Genomic DNA, 18,119 nt, shown 5'->3' with positions numbered 1-18,119 from the left:
TCATACCTTTTGATTGTTAATTACCGCGAATTAAAGTGTGTACTTTAAGAAACCTGTATCGGTTTTGCGGTTCAGTATATATGGGTTATTTGCATCCATCTATTATATTGACTTGTATCATCGCATAGATAACCCAATCCGATGAACTTGGTATCACGATTTTAAAATAATGCAGGTGAGGTGCCCCACCAGAAACTACTTTAAAGCTGAAGATTCAACGTAGGTTTATAACATTGTGTTTTGACAATCTTCTGTAGCACGGTGTGTATTACAGTGGTGTTGAAGTACTTTGTTTTGATGCTTTTGCTGTCAAATGAAATCTGGAACATTCTACTGTAGCATAGACTAATCAAGCATACTGTGGGACACTCTGGAACGTACGTAGACTACATAGGAGGGCAGGTGCATGGCTCTATGGTATCCCATTACACCACAGAGCAGCGGTTGTGTGAAGATCATAGATTCACCTGTTACTGATGAGAGAAGATATTGCCAAGGCTCAATTGCTAGTTGTATTGCTGTTATATGTTATACCACCAATGTAATTGTGCTACAACCGAACTGTGTACTGTCGCTCATCAATAACAATACAAAACCTTCAGTAATTTACATAGTTTTGTAAACGTATTTTGTTTAATAATTTTGGTTTCACCCCGAATTCTTTTAATGACAGATTTCTGAATAAACTTAATGTTTCACTTAGGAAATCGACACATGCAGTACAGTGCTTTCTTGCTTAATAATCGTACCCAACATGCTTAGGTCGTGATTCATATAGTCTATTTGCAGATGTCTATAAGTGCGGAATAACAACGTTGATGCCCAGACATGTGTTACCTGACAGGACCAGATCGCTAGAGACGTGGGTATTTCTCGGTTGTGACAAAGCGAAAGACCCTAATGAGGATCATACTGTGCTGCACGGAGGCGACTCTCTATGTAAAGGTATGCTTTGAAACCCGTAAAACATGTGCGTTTGCGCGCGTGAGTGCGTGCGTGCGTGTGTGTGTGTGTGTGTGTGTAAGTGATCCATTTTGAAAACAGAACGACATGATGGCTGGCACGGGACTGTACATTGACCCTTTTGAGAGATGTCACATTTAACTTAACACGGCCTCCTCTGTTATAGCATTGTGTTTCTTATTCTGAATGAGTGAGTTAAGATTTTAAGTCACATCGGCAATATTTCAGCCATATCGTGACTACAAACGAGTTATAATTTTACAATAAGATAAAGGTAAATAATAAGAACCTGTCAGCAAAGGACAGTAAAACAACTAGTATATCACAGATTTCAATTTAAAACTAGTAATTAACACTAAAATACTTTAACTATAGAGGACAATACAATATAGAAACAGGCTATAGATCGCCAACAACTGAAGGTAGATCACCATGCTAGGGGCCATGGGGACTTACAGTACTCTTGCTACCTGCATGGACCCTAGCTGGATTTACACCATCCAGGTCTGAGACCGCCTTTGTTACACCTGAGATTGGTGTTGAGAAATCCTGGTAAGGAAGAGACTTACCTTTTGTGCAGCCTTCGTCGGAATCACACCAGGTCAGTGTGTTTTAAACAAGGAAGTAAATCACAACACGAGGTCAATGTAGACGGCACACATCAACGATAAAATGTGTTGTCACTCTTCCACACACACATGACACTTGTAAAATGATATCATTTGTAATTTAAGGATATGAACGGGTACAATGATATTTGTGAAGCCCATTTCTGGTGTCCCCCGCAGTGATATTGTTGGAATACTGCTAAAAGCGGCGAAAAACTAAAACGCACGAATATTCGACATGTCCTTTTACTTCAGAGATAATCACAGAATATGTTATCTTGACCGTCACGGAGAAGTGAAATACTAAAGAAAGGGAAGATTTTCAAAATGTTCGCTGGAAAATCATCTACCATTTTCATGCCGTTTGGCTAAACATATTTTATTGTCCACAAGACAACGGGATTAGGCACAAGTGCACCACTTATGACCGCCTTCTCCCTAAATACAGTTGAACATGATATTACATAATGGGGTTGTACAATTTACAGTGGAAGCTTGACATTGGGGAAACGTATGGAGTGTTGATATATATATATACAGTGTTTTACAGGATATATACAGTGTTTTTGCAGGATATATACAGTGTTTTACAGGAAATATACAGTGTGCTGGAAAGTGGAAAATGTGCATCTCATACATTTGCAAGTTCTATACAGTACATCATGTATATATAGACAGAACTATAACAACAGTTTGGAAACAATTAGCTGGCGAATCTGTTTGTAGATTCAATATACTTGTGTACAGACAGGAATATATTTTTATTCATCAAATAGTTTACTTTAGGGTCACCGAATAAGATAGTGTGCAGTGTCCTCCAAATTTAACATTATCTGAGAATAGCAATTTTCTGAAGTCATAATATAAAGTACATTCGAAAAATAAAAAATAAATGAATTTTCGCATGGCGCGCCACATTGACAGGCAATAATAGCAGTTAAGTTAACCCAAACAGGTCGGAATTTAATGTGCTGCAACTATGCTTCAATCTAGTGTGCAATACATTTATGTATCTCTTATCGCAATTGTAATACTAGTATGTCGGTGGCAACGCGGATTGCTCCGATGCGACAGTTTTAAAAGAAGATACCGACGGACTGTTACTTACTTTTGCCGGTAGACTACATGTATTCCATTGACATAATGTATCTATAATATAGGATCTTTTAAACGCGGATGTCCGTGCAAAAGGTATGACAAAATTGTGACAATTCCTGAGATTATATTTGCTGTTTTCTAGCACAGATGGTGGTATAAGATCGGTAACAAATGATAGACATTGCTTATTGATTATTTTATACATATGTACAAGTTTGTCGACGTGTCGTCTATGCGCTAGAGGTTGCCACCCAGTTTCATGATATAGGCTTTGACGTGATGAAAATTTGGTTAAGCCTGTTAGTATTCTGGCTGCCTCAAGCTGTAGTAATTCTAATTTCTTAGCATTTTACGGAAGAGCAATTCTCCCAGACAACGGAAACATACTCTAATGTGGGTCTGATAAACATCAGATATATTTTTGCCAGATTCGATCTACTTAATCGATATTTAAGCATTCTCATCGATGAAACCATTTTTGAAGCACTTATAAGAATTTCAATTTCGTGTTTTGTGATAAGGTAATACCAAGATGCTTGCGGCACTCTACCCTTTCGATACAAGCGTTTTTGAAAATAGTGAGTGAGTTTAGTTTTACGCCGCACTCAACAATATTCCAGGTATGGCGGCGGTCTGTGAACAATTGAGTCTGGACCAGACAATCCAGTGATCAACAGCATGAGCATCGATCTGTGCAATTGGCAACCGATGACATGTGTCAACCAAGCCAGCGAGCCTGACCACCCGATCCCGTTAGTCGCCTCTTACGACAAGCACAGTCGCCTTTTGTGGCAAGCATGGGTTGCTGAAGACCTATTCTACCCCGGATCTTCACGGGTCGTTTTTGAAAATAAACATTGGTACTTCATCTGAGGGTTTATGTGAGAATAATATATACTTTGTTTTGTTAGGATTGAATTATACTAACCATGTTTGTGCCCACTTTTGTAACTTGCATAGGTCTTCATTCAATGAGTTTTCGATGTGCCTAACATCTGGAGATGCTATGCCAATGCTTGTATCCTCTGCGAATAAACCTGTCAAGTTAAGTCACAACATATGTCATTAATGTAAATCAAAAATAATAATGGCCTAAGAAGTGATCCCTGAGGGACTCCTGCATGTAGCGTATCTTCCCTGGAGAGCAACCGTTGACACTGACTTCCTGACGTCTGTTAGTGAGATCGCTATGAAACCACTTTAGCTGGTTATCATTAATGCCATATTGTTTTAATCTATGTAATAAGCCCTTATGCCAAACTCTGTCGAATGCTTTAGAAATGTCAGAAAAGACCATGCAAAAATGTTCGTGCTGATCTAATGACTTACATATTTGGTGGTATATTTCAAGTAGTTGATAAGTGGTCGAGTGACCTGGTATAAATCCTGATTGGTATTTACACAGCAGGTTGTGATCTTAGGATGATTGTACAATCTTTTGAAAACGACTCTCTCAAATATCTTACTGATACACGGTAATAGTGATACAGGTCTATAATTGGAAGGTAAAGATGTATCACCTTTCTTATATATTGGAATGGCATGTGCCAGTTTCCATTGTTGTGGAAATTCGTGCTTGAGCAGAGATAAATTGAATAATAAACACAATGGAGTGGCTATAGAATGGACAATATGTTTCAACAGGCGATGGTTAATGTTATCTGGACCGCTAGCTTTATTTATTGGGAGTGTCTTAATCAAATCAGTTACTTCGTGATGTTCAATGTGAAAATCTTGTAGTTTAACAGCACATGGTTATAATCGTCTATATCTGTAACTGAACTAAAATCAGCATTCAACGTCTCAGATGTTTCATGCCGTCAGATAACATTACTCACTATTAGCACAGTCAGGCAACGAAGTATTCACATCCATTATTCATAATATGACATGATTGTGTCCAATTTCAAAGTCATGTTGATAATTATTCACACATAAAAAGATTTGTAGATGTAGTCTAACACTAACTTTGATGTGTCGAACGTAGGGTTATCTCGAAGTGCAAGTTGTGTTCCTCCCCGTGCATTCTTTACACAACATCTTCGGTTAAGTCGAACCTTTGTTAGGAAATTACGTAGGTCCCTGCAACTTCCACACAACCGTTAGCACGGAACATATATTTGAACACCGTGTGATTGCAACATATACGTGTATTGGTCTCTGAAGATAAGGTTACTTGGCAAATTGTTTTATTCACTGCTCATCTGACAAGCATGGGTTACTGACGAGAATTTTCTCATTCATTCTCTCGGTACAGGTAACGTTCTCGGAGTGAGCATGGACAGGCAGGAAGCTAGGGTTACATGGAAAATTAGGAATCGAAGCATTTAAAACTGTAACTGACGAGTGGAAAATGATTCGGTATAAGGAAACGAAATAGGATTGAATAAAGGAATAATGTCATTCATAACAGTCTCCAAGGTAAATTATATATTTATAGGCTTAACATGGTGCCTCTTGAGTTCCTGGTGAAATGTGAAGGTCAAGGTAATTCAAACAGAAGAACTTATAATTTTGTTTTATTAGACAGGCATGGGATGTTCTGTTTCATACTTTTCTTATAGAGCTGTGCAATATTACCGGTAAACCGGTATATACCGGTTCAGTATCTCGCACTACGATCACGCGATATGACAATATATTAGGTCATTCAGAGTTAACTCCCTTTTAATTATCTGGCCTTGATTTTCATGGCAACAAAATGTGCTCTAAAAGTACCAAAATTATTGTACTTATATTTCTGTTGGTTTCATGCAACACTTTACAAATGGAAGTGTCGTTTTTAGTGGCTCAATAACTGCCAAATATTCTACGAAATGCTTTAAGTTTTGTGGGTTTCAGTGGTTTCATATGTGACAGTTTGGAGGAATTAAGTAGCCTCAAATGGACCAGTTTTGTTTTTGGACTTATTAGTAGAGCCTCTGGCTCTGAGTGACCATTTCACAATTCACAGTATTTTGTTATTTTTGTTTGTTTCATAACAGGTCATATGTCATCAATTTAGCATAAAGACCTAAGTCTTATAAACTTTGTAGGACTGTATAATGACATTCTAGTCACGGATCTTAGTATGTGAAGGTAACATGAGATTTTAAGCTCAAGTAGTTAACCAAAATCATGTTTTGTTTCATTTTGCAATAGTTCATGTCAACACATGTTTATATTTAAGTTGAATCTGAATCTGAATGAATCACTGACATGCAGTAACAATAATTACTTACTGCATTGAAGACATTTGAAGTGCATTTTGTTGAAGCAAACAACACTGGCCATGAAAATCATATTATACTATTACCTAGGGCTGGGACGGGTCCAAATGTACCCCACCCACTATTACCCCACCCTACCCGGATACCCATTATGTTAATTCCTGACATCAAATTTGTAACAAATGGCAATATATTCCTCAGCGCGGAGTCTATAAAGTTTGAGTTTTTCAATATCGTAACCATCTTCAAAACAGGTGACTGTAATTATGTCTAAATCTACAAAGACAATACAGCCTTTTGATCATGAAAGAATAGCATAATACATTGTTTAATCTATTAGTCACATGATCATAACGGGTCCGGGTATTGAGACGGGTACCCGGGTGCAACTCATTACCCACCCGTCCCGGGTATCCGGGTTACCCGTCACGGTGTCCTCTCACTTAGCCAGATTCTGTCGAAACAGGTCCCTCATATAGCCAGAGTGGGATCTGGCTGACCAGGGTTAGTGTTTTGATAACGCATGTCCAGATGAGCCATATAGTCTGTATCAACAAAATGCTCAGTTAGTGAGATTCGTGAATTTTGTATTAAAGTGAGACACATTGGTATGGTATTATTTGAATTTCTTTACATTTTCATTTTACGTGTGCTGAGCCATTGTCTGTATCAACAAAATGGTCATGATTAGGAAATGCTCAGTTTGTAGGATAAGTTAAATGTATATTTATTAAAGTGAGATACATTGATATGGTATTATTTGAAGTTCTTTACATTTTACAGAAAATGTAAATAAAAATATGCTTGGTGCAAAAGATGTAGATGTACGGACACCACATTCATTGAGTGCTAGTAACCACTTCTAAATCCTAGCCTATTCACAAATCCAACAATTGGTTCCAAAGTCATGGGTTTTTTTGCTGCTTGTTAAGAACCAGTTCTTAAGTCAAGCCTATTTATGTATGTTAGCATCCACATTTTAACAGTGATAAACAGTACCAATACCACTCAACACGTTTACGACAAGATAACATTTTAACTATTGCACTTACAAATTCCACTCACATATATATTGCTGTATGGACCAATTCTCTAGTGGCACTTGGCGGTGGGACAGCCTAGTGGACTCAGAAATTGTGCAGAACTATGGATTGATAAATAACCAAATTTTACATTGTCGTATTAGACTGGGATGCAGCAACTTGGACACTGCATTATCTAATCTTTAAAGGACTGTTATAATATGTATTAGTTTGGGGAGAGAATTAATATAGGGGAAACACTGTTTGTCAATCCCACTGTACACTACTAGTGGTACAAGAATAAATATTGTTTAAAGGTCACATGCAACCAACGTTAAACACAACTTTGCAGATTCTGATACCTTTTGGTATGGACTTACAGATTCAAATCATCAAAAATGCAAATTCAACTTATAAAGTTGAAAAATAACGCGATGAAAAAAACCCCCGCGAAATCAGAGTTCAAACGATTCACTAAATTCACCCCATCGCTTGGGGTGAAAAGTGGTTTCAACAGCTGGGCTTCGCTCCTAGCACATGCGCAGTGAAATAGGTTCGCGCAGCTTGGAAGCGGGATGTCCGGATTATAAGGTCGTGAGCAGGAGTAGTCTAATCAGAATAAATAGTAAATAATCTACTCATAACATAAAAGAACCTTGTTAGGATCTACATCTACTCAGCTGTGTGTCAACCAGTGAGGAAAACCTTCGCTGGCAGTGAATACTCGGTGAAGGCTTTGATGTGAGCTATTTTCTAATGTTTTGTTGATATTTCACAGGCTCGAGCTTTTTATATATATGTGATGACAGTAGATTACCGATTTAACTGTTTATATACTTTCATTTGTCTATTTCACCACACGTTCTTCTTACCGAGTCACTTTCTCAGTTCGCGAATGTCATTATTTAGCGTTGACAGAATTTCTAACTGTGATATAGATATGTCGTTGTCACAGACAAAACTCAATGTCAGTTTTATTGACACTTATGTGTCTGCCTGCCTGTCTGCTAATGACAATATTCAATCGATCACTGACCACATGCAATTGGAAGTTAACACCTATCAGGCTATACACCATAAACAAAACGCATTGATTTATGGACCGAGTTCGGTCTCTGTCACATTATGTAATTACACAGACAGGCAGGTGTGATACTTGTACACGTGGCATGTTATGAGGTCTGTTGATTACAAAATGTTATACTAAAAAAATGAGCATGTATTTACAAAACCCAACATCTCTATAGACACACACACAATGAGCCGTGGGGGCATCGGCAAATGAACCAGTCGTTACACTTGAGTGCACACCCACCCGCTCTGGCTGGGTTCGGTATCCTGGGTGCTTCGTTTCGAGGGAAGTAAACCGAACTACAAAATATTGCACTTTTGATTTGCGATTGTACGCTTATAATTTGTTCATATGTTTTTTCATAATCAGCAATGTATATTATATGTCATGAATAAGTGGTAATTGTGTTTTAATTATGTTTGATTTGTTGGTTCCATGTGACCTTTAAACTACACACACACTTGCATACATCTTCAATCGTGTCGCAATTTAGGTATTAACTATAGCCCTAGAACAAAGGCTCACGCTTCAGTGGCTAATGCTACTTACCTGGCTCGCATCTCTCACCTAGCCATAGTGCAATGTTGTCTTAACAAGACCTTTTTAGGAAGAATCTAGCTACGTGAGAGTGAAACAGCCCTACTATTACCTTAATTATTTTGTCCCCAAAACTTTGTTGCAATACACAATTACACATTCCATATTAAGACTCTATATCATTTTATATATACTACTCAAAACAAGTTAAGGGTCATGCGATGTCATCATGTAATGTTATTGATGGGGCTGGTTGCATTATAGATGAATAAAAGTTTACATTCCGTGTGTGGTAATTTAATCAAATCCATTGCAGAACCTTGTTAAAGGCTGCAGATAACCGTGGTGCCAATAGTCATCATGTGGTAGGGTTTTAAAAAATGAACAAATTGAAACATCGAGTGCTTCACAAAAGCGCCACCACTGTGCTTATGGAAGATGATGTTTCATCATGACCAACATTTGCAAGTGTTCTTCGTGGGATTAGTGCTATGCATGCCTATTGTCCCTATAAAACTTGTGATTGTCGCATTGTTATTGTCACTTGAAATTCAACAATAGCAAGACGTCAACTGAGCATGACAGACATAGGAAGAGCTCCTGCTTGGCATCAAGATGGCGAGCCTCAACGCAGTGTGGCTCAGAGACTTACTGTGAGTCAGAGTGTCATTGGAAGGTTATGGCACCGATTTCGTGTCACTGGAACGCTGAATAATCGACCACGGTCTGGCAGGCCTCCATCAACCACTCCTAGAGAAGACTGATACCTGACAAATATGGCCCTCCCACAACGCAGCGTAACTACCAGACATCTCTGTGACCAAATGAGAGCTGCCACAGGTACCCTGGTATCTGATCAGACTGTCAGGAACAAACTGACGAGGAACAATCTTCGGGTTCGTCGACCAGCAGTACGACCACCGCTCCTTCAGCGACACACGACGGCAAGACATGACTGGTGTAGACGCCATGTTCGTTGGAAACGTGCTCAGTGGGCATCAGTTCTTTTCTCCGACGAGTCTAGGTTTACTCTAGAAGTCAACGATGGTAGAACTCGTGTGTATCGGCGTCCAGGAGGGTGGTTTGCTGACGTTAACGTCAACCAACGTTTGCCATATTAAAGCAGGGGTGTCATGGTTTGGGGTGCGTTTTCCTTTCATCAAAGGACACCTCTCTGTGTCATTAATGGTAACCTGACCGGAAATCGCTATCTACGGGGAGATTACCAGACCCCTTGTTTTGCCAGGTTTACACCGTGCGGCGTTGGATCCATATTCCAAGATGGCAATGCCCGACCACACCGTGCCTGTGTTGTGACGGACTTCCTTAGACAGAACAATGTTCAACACATGGAATGCCCGGCATATTCAGCAGATTTAACCCAAATGGAACATGCTTGGGAACAACCACGCCCCTACAAACAACCGTGCAGAACTGGCCCAGTATCTCATTGCAGAATGGCAGACAATACCCCAGACCTTCTTGCAAAGTCTGGTGAACAGTATGAGACAATGGTGTACTGCTTGTCTTACTGCTCGAGGTGGTTACATCCGTTCTTAGTCCAATGTTGGCGTTTGAATTTTCACTTCTGACAGTAGGTCACTTTGACCTTATTGATCAGCAATCACTGACATTCCTGCTGTTTTTGTCTCCCGTCATGGTTATCATGAAATGTTGGCTCGAGTTGTTATATGATCGCTATGTTTCACTGTTATTTATATTTGTAGTTATGGCCATTAAAAGTTTTGACCCTTTAACTTGTTTTGAGTAGTACCATCGGCATACAACCTATACATAATGGGAACGGGGAGCGTAAAAGCATGGTGTAACAGCAACTAAAAAAAGAATGTCGTACACAGAGGGCTATACTCATAAAAAAGTAAGGGAACCCTATTTTAATCTACGACTGAAAAAAATGGGAGATATATGGGAGTCAAACAATGTTGATATGATAATAATGCATGTTTAGAGAGGGCATCCCCATTTGCACTTCCGTTTGACCATAGTGGTTTGTACAGTAATCGCTCTAGAAAGATGATTGGTGTATGACGTGAAATTTGCATGTGTGCGATTTTCATTTTAACCCCCCCCCCCAAAAAAAAAAAAACCAAAAAAAAAACCCAGCTAGAAGCAAACCGTGTGATGCAAGATGATTGTCAAAATTAATGGTCTACAGTGATTTATCGACCTTCTTGAAAACTTTTTAAATCAAGAGTGACTCCCCATGCACGTGTATGGGGCTACTGCGCTGTGCATGTGCGTTGTTTTTAGGGGTGGTGATAAAGAGACATGGTGGTGCGTTCATAAGATGTCTGTTTTTGAAAAGTTTGTAAAGCTTATACTTCTTATCCAAATTGAAAGTTCAGGTTCCACCTTTTTGGGGGAGAGTTTATTATGAATTTATGATGCACGCACATGGGCAGAAACCTTCCAGTCAATATATCACAATATGTATTGCAATATCTCTTAAGTTATTGCAATATATCGCAATATGAGAATCAGGGCAATACCCAGCCCTATTTTCTTATATCGATCAGTGTTCAGCGGACGCGTTGTCCAAGGGCTTTCTATTTCAATGTTGAACTGAATTGGGCAAGTGTACTGCCATTACACTTGAAATGGCTATGACTTGGCATTTGTGTTGCAAGGTGTTCTTGAATTAGGCATCAAGTGTCTTCCTAAATGAGGTGTTGCTGTTAAACTGTTTCATGAAACATTTTTGAGAGACAAATGAAGTTCTGGAATATAGAGTTTATTCATTAATTTTATGGTAGTATTTTGGGACATATACAATATGGCATTAATATGAGCAGGTTTTTCTGAAGTCTCGTACACCTTCCTTCCTTATTATGCTAAATTTTGTAAACGTAAGTAATAAGTAAAACTGAAAATACCTATCCTTATAATAATAATAACAATAATAATAAGGGTACTTATACTGCGCAATACTCCATACCACAAAGGGGCATGCTCAAAGCGCGCACAAATGTTAAAAAACAAACACATCAAAAAGTCACATGAATCAGTATTGTAGTAAATATGAGCTTGGAGAGAGTTACTGTTTATATCGACTGAAAAGGTATGTTTTGAGGTTACGCTTGAACACTTATACTACCCCGTTAAATAAAACCAGTCCTTAGAATATCACTATTCTACAATGACCAGGTTTGTTAGCATATGTTAATTACATTACACCACATTTTGCATGCGTCGTTGTGACTAGAATGAAATGAAGTAGTACTAGTATTTACAAAGAATAAAATGGGTGCATATTATATGCATCATCAGCTGTGCACACAAATCATAGCTATTGCGATACACCATATTGTGAAGAGAATATAATCTAATGCAGATTCAAATTTAGGATTTATATAAAGACTATTAATGATCAATACATTTACCCAAGTAAACTCATAATTTCAGATTATAAGTGAATTGATCCTCAGAATAGTGCACGCATATAAGTTTGAACGTAACTTTCAACATCCGGTTTGTGACATCTCCTAATCTAAGACGTTCAAACAAAGCTGAAACCTTTGAACAAGGAAACATAATGGGGCTGCTATGTGTTTTGATGAAGTAAAACGCCTTTCCCATTTTCTTATCACTACCTGCTTCGTAACTACGCGTTGACAAACTGTAAGTATTCAGACACATCCGCTTCCCGACTGAGAAACGTTAAACATCACTTCGTGACTCCTTGTATTGGTACAGTAACATATGTCACTGAAGGACAACAACAAAGCTTTCGCCTGTTATAGTTTGGGTCATAAAAGGGCACAATTATCGCCTGAAATGTCTCATGTCAACCACGGTGATGTAGTTCATGCAGTGAAAGGAGTAACATCAAAAATGAACCATGGCACCCAGTGGTTTAGGATATATATTGATATATTATGAGACGTCTTAACCCCTGAGTTATATGCTTTTATATGATACGACATGCGTTCTGGAAATATTACCCAGTGAGTGTATGATATGTATGTATAAGATACGACATGCGTTGTGAAGTGATTACCCATTAAGGTATGATATGTATTTATATGGCACAAGATGCGCAGTAGAGTAATTATTGTGTGAGATATGATATGTATTTAAATGGCACGGGATGCATGTTGGAGTAAGCTACATACCAGTGCCCACATAAAACAGTCATAGCGAGCATTGCATTGATGATAGCTGTACTTGCCGATACACTGATACACAGGGAACAAACAGCAACCTACTGCAAATGTAACTCAGTATGATAAATTGAATATAGAAAAATATTTATATTCAGTAAATATTAAATTGCATTGTCTGAGAGCAAGCAATCTCGATTTTCCAAAGAAACGGATAACATCTGAAACGTAAGGTTGCGCGATAATTATATGAATATAGCACTGGTTTTCGCGAAATAGTGAGCATGTTCTGGCCTACCGCTGGCACCTGCCTCTGACATATATTTGCTGCCAGTTAAATGGCGTTTTGAACCTATGAGGCCTGATTGCTTTTACTTGCACATATGTCAATATTCAGGCAGTATATGGTTTGTTTGTTCGCTTTTTAACGCCACAGTCAGCAATATTCCATCTATATGACGACGGTCTGTAGATTATGGAGTCTGGACCAGACAATCAAGTGACAAACATCATCAACATCGATTATCACAATTGCGATACGATGACATGCATCCACCAAGTCAGCATCCCTGACCACCCGATCCCGTTATTTGCCTCTTACAGCTATATATGACGAGTACCAGATGTGTCACTAAAGATGAGTTGAATGAGATGCATTGTGCATCATTGTGGTTATCAGAAGCGGTCGTGAACATAGTGTGCATCCCTTACATGTGAAAGCCAACTAAAAATGTAATTTCACCGAAGCCACAAGAGTGTTTTCATGTACCCCTAAATGTATTCCAATGGCATGTCACTGTATCAGTCACATATGTTTCCCTGAGCCGCGTGGATGATATTGGTATCTATAAGGAATTCGTGGCATGCATGTTGGTGTTTTCATAATCACAGCCCCCAGACTGTACGTCATTGCTGTATGGATGAGTTCCTGCAATGACGTCATAGACAGATGATTCCCCCCGAGTTTCCAGTGACATATACTGTTTCTCAAGTTCAGCTTTGGTTTGGGCTTGTTGTTGTCGAAGTCTGAAAGATATAGAATAAGTTGGTACCATCGCGTTTCTCATATACAAGTTCAGAGAGTAAGTATTTTGATATTGTGAAGTAATCAATCTCTGGTGATGTGAATGCTGACGTTTAAACTGTACAGTTATATAAAGTTTATTCTGATGATAATGCAAGAAAAAGCCTTTTCAACACCTCCCCGAATGCAGTGGATTAGAGAACATATTTGGTTTCATACGCAACTCTCTCTCTCTCTCTCTCTCTCTCTCTCTCTCTCTCTCTCTCTCTCTCTCTCTCTCTCTCTCTCCCCTCACACACTCTGTCTCTCTCACTCTCACACACCCTCTCTTTCTCTCTCACAATCACACACTCTTTCCCTCAACAAATGACAACAGAGGTAACTCTACCTGACAATAAGTGTTGTTGTTACAGCTGAGTAAACAAGAGACAACGTCATTAGGCAACACACGACGATGAAGCGAACGTCTGAAACAGTGGGAGGAGTTATTTTATAAATTCTTAAATGTTCTGTAGATGTAGATAGCGGTTTACGTAGTTTATATATATAAGTATAATGTGAAAATCACTTACATTGTCCGCGGTGGGAAGACACATTAAGTATCAATCACGCACCTGTCCCAGTTAGTCTTACCTGTTGCATTGCCTGTATCATCAGCTTTGACTGGACTCGCAGTGCCTGTTGGGAAACACAAACTGATATGAATACACTTGCAAGAGGTATAACTCCCTTGATGCTCAACCTTCAAAGGAACACATCTGTATCAAGGTTTAATTATGAAACTGACACGTGATTTTTCATCATGAGACACATGAAGCACTAGATGCCATGCCTATGTGTTCGGGATTAGTATTGTTATTGTGATAAAAAAAGGTCTTTAGATTTAGATTGCACCAAAACGCATCGCAACACCTTATCCTTAATACCAATATTATTTCATATTGATTATGCCAACGTGAATTGCTAAATGCCTATTTCCTAATGAAGGCGTTAAAGTGTCTGTGTCTTGGATTAAGGCGATAATAATATACTATGCAAAATGAATTCTTATCAATTAGACACTTAGATATGAATTGTCGGCTCAAAATTTGATCATGGTATTTAGACGACGGAGAGGTATATATGGCAAAGAGTATATCGTCAGCATATTAGTCGGCGAATCATATTGCTGTCTGACCTTGAACACTGGCTCAGATAGCTGCAGGCAATTTGACAGTGATTTTTTTGTACAAATGTCAGGGTATATATTATCCTGATAGCAATTACATTGACATTGACATTGCTCTGTTGTTCCTGTTGCTGTTGTTGTTATTGTTGTTGTTGTCTGGTACCCAGTTCCACATTCCCCTGTGACCTTGTCACACACCTCACACTGGTTCAGACAGCTGCAGACGCCAGAACAGTTCAGACCGTATGTGTAGTCTCCACACTCTGAAACCCAATAGGTTTCAACAGAAGACGGTTTCTGCCAGTAAACTAATTCCCTAGGCTCTAACGTTGCCCTGTGCCTGGTGCTCAAAGAATAGGTTAGTTCCGAACTGTAATTAATCAACACTCTGTATACGAGTTCATGCTTTACCCATATTATCAAACTATTTGAAAAGAATTTAGAAAAAGGTTGTACAAAATTCATCATTATTTTGGTATCAATGTTTAATATACATGTTTAAGAATTTGAGTAAATATGATACGATCACAAACCCAACCTTTCACACACAGTGGTGGGGCGTATCCTGGCAAACATTCCCTTTCACAGTGTCCAGTTGACCGGTCACACCCAGGACCATCCTTGCAATGACCACAGGTGGCTGAACAGTTTACACTGTACTTTCCCTGGACACATGCTGTTGGAATAATAAACTATATCACCAGCTCACTAGACGTTTTCAGAACCCAGGGTAATGGACAAAAGTATCCAACGTTAAAATATTAGTTCTTGAAGCTATATTTTTCGTTTTGACCTGGCGACAAAATTGTAATCAGTCATTAATTCTTAATATAAATGATAAATATTATTGACCATGAAGGATTTCATATATTGCATGTCACTGAGACCTGCATATAGGAGGACTGGGCAATTTGATATTGGCACCGGAATATGGATGAATTAGAATGAACACGTTCAGAATGTATATCCATTTGAAATATGGTGGAAGAATTAACGCTTACATACTCTTTAAAAAAGTAGCTGAGATATTGAAATACCTTTAAATGTCCAAATCTGTTATCTTAGTTTCTAGTAATAGTTGAGTATTAATATTCAGTGAAGTGGAAGCAATGGGGTTTCAGGAGTAACCACACAAAAGGGGACAACTTGACTGAAGACACTTCTTATCATTCAGCTACAACAATTCCTGTGGTGATGAACATGTGGAGTTTTGAGTGTTCATGGTCCATTTTCCACAACATACTCCTAAAGAACCGTGTCAATTTTGAGTTAGATTTTTTACATAAATATTTTCTATAGCATGGAAATATTCAACTTACATCAAGAACAACCAATTGTCAAACTGGACACATTACATACATTAGGGACCAGTTCAAAAGTTCACTGTAGGATTAAACACTTACTTCTTTAGGTTTGGAGACATGATTTGCGAACATAACATTTGATACAAAAATGTCGAAAACATTTACCACCATTTTTCAAAGGGAAATCAATCACATTAGGAAAGTCTTATTCACACTCAACATTTGTCAACAACTCATCATTCAGCCATGACACAAAGTAACCTGGCATAACCTGAGTCCTTTGCTTCTAGACAGGTTCACCTTATCCGAGGTCAAGCGCCCTGTCAACCACACCTTAGAAATCGCCATACATGTGCATGTATAACATGCTTGAAGACAGTCAGTGATGTTCAGACCGCCATCAGATATCAGTTACACGACCAGGTCTAGATGAACTAGTTATGCATGAGATTTCCGAATGTATGCAGGTATTCAGCAGCATTGACTACAGAAAAACTAAATCTATTATTATATTTAGAGAATATAACAAATACTTGAAAACAAAGGCGGCGTCTTGTAATAGCCTAAAATAAACAAAGAGAATATATTTCATAGGCGAACTGTAATTTTAATTTTACTACTAAGAATTAAATCATAAATATTATTAACGAAATGCAATATATACATCACTATGATTGGATGAAAGTGTCACCTACATTTGCAATATGGCTCTTCAAAGTTATCTGTACATCCCAGCACACAGACACCAGTAGTTGTATTGCACGGTGAGTCATCTTTACACGAGCCACATTGTTGTGAACAATTAACACCATAGCATCCTTCTGCACAGTCTGATACAGACAGAAAACATATCAGTTAGAAAATGACCATACAAAATGATGAAATTGGTAACATTGGTGGTGATCTTCATATACAGTGGCCTCCCTTGGTTGTGTACAGTACACACCATATCCCAGCTCTTGACACGTTAGTTGCTAGTCCCACCCCCACCCCAGCCCCTATCCCCCGATACAGAGCTATGTAATGTGAGGAACCAGTGTATTGTTGTCATGGGACTCTCAGAGAAGGCCAACGATAGACCCATTCCATCCAACAGCTGACAATTTTGTCGGTGAACATCTTTGTATCTGTCTGGAGTGGCGTCATTGAAGAGGCGTTGAAAGGAAGTAATTATATACGTTTTCTAACCCATGTGGTATAATATTATACTGAAAAAGGAAATTGGGTATACACAGATCGTCTTTTGAGAATGTAGAATCTCATGCCCCCTTTAAAGGTCTGTTAACCATCAGTTATTGGTTTGGGATTCGAGTAACTTCACATCGAGATTGTTCAGCGCCTGAGTAGTTGAAGCCAAGGTCCAGCCTCCTTACCCAAATTACCCTTGAACATCCGGGTTACAACTGGTCTTCAGCAACCCAGGTTTGTCGTAAAGGGAGACTGGGTGGTCAGGCTCGCTATCTTGGTTGACAAGTCATCGTATCCCACTTGCGTGAATCGGTGATCATGATGTTGATCACTGGATTGTCTCGATTATTTACAGACCACCACCATATAGCTGGAATATTGCTGAGTGCAGCGTTAAACAACCAACCAACCAGCCAACCAACCAACCAACCGTTCCCAAATCATCTGTTCTCCTGTCAAACTGTTTGTACAATGCAGTTGGCTTCGGAGACTTTACTGTAGATTACTCAAGGATTTGTGCACATAGTATTCATGACCAGGAACAGCTAACAATGCCACAACGTTGGACTTCTTCTGCTGTTGTCATAGTATTGTGTCATTGTGTCATATTAATATTTCAGGCTTTCCCTGGTAATTTCATTTTTCCACAAAGAAAAGGTTCAAAAGGTTGCTAATAGTCGACTAATTCAAGTCTTATTGATCTTAGTATTTAACTGGTAGAATCTGGCAACTACTTTTGAAAAAAGCACCGACATTTTGTTAATGGCAAATTAGCACGAATGTATTACTTGAATAATTACGCCAT

At 38.7% G+C, this 18,119-nt stretch overlaps 1 protein-coding gene across 1 annotated transcript in view; it reads right to left on the bottom strand.

Moving 5' to 3' along the window:
* The window catches only part of LOC124275244 (multiple epidermal growth factor-like domains protein 6), a gene marked incomplete at its 3' end in the record, with an annotated part of 121,308 nt that overhangs the window by 21,408 nt on the left and 81,781 nt on the right, over window positions 1–18,119 (bottom strand). The window lies entirely within an intron of this gene.

The sequence above is a fragment of the Haliotis rubra genome, unplaced genomic scaffold, assembly GCF_003918875.1.
Source record: "Haliotis rubra isolate DU_JTF1 unplaced genomic scaffold, ASM391887v1 Scf1045, whole genome shotgun sequence".
NCBI lineage: Eukaryota > Metazoa > Mollusca > Gastropoda > Lepetellida > Haliotidae > Haliotis > Haliotis rubra.
This window is presented reverse-complemented; position numbering and strand designations above follow the sequence as displayed.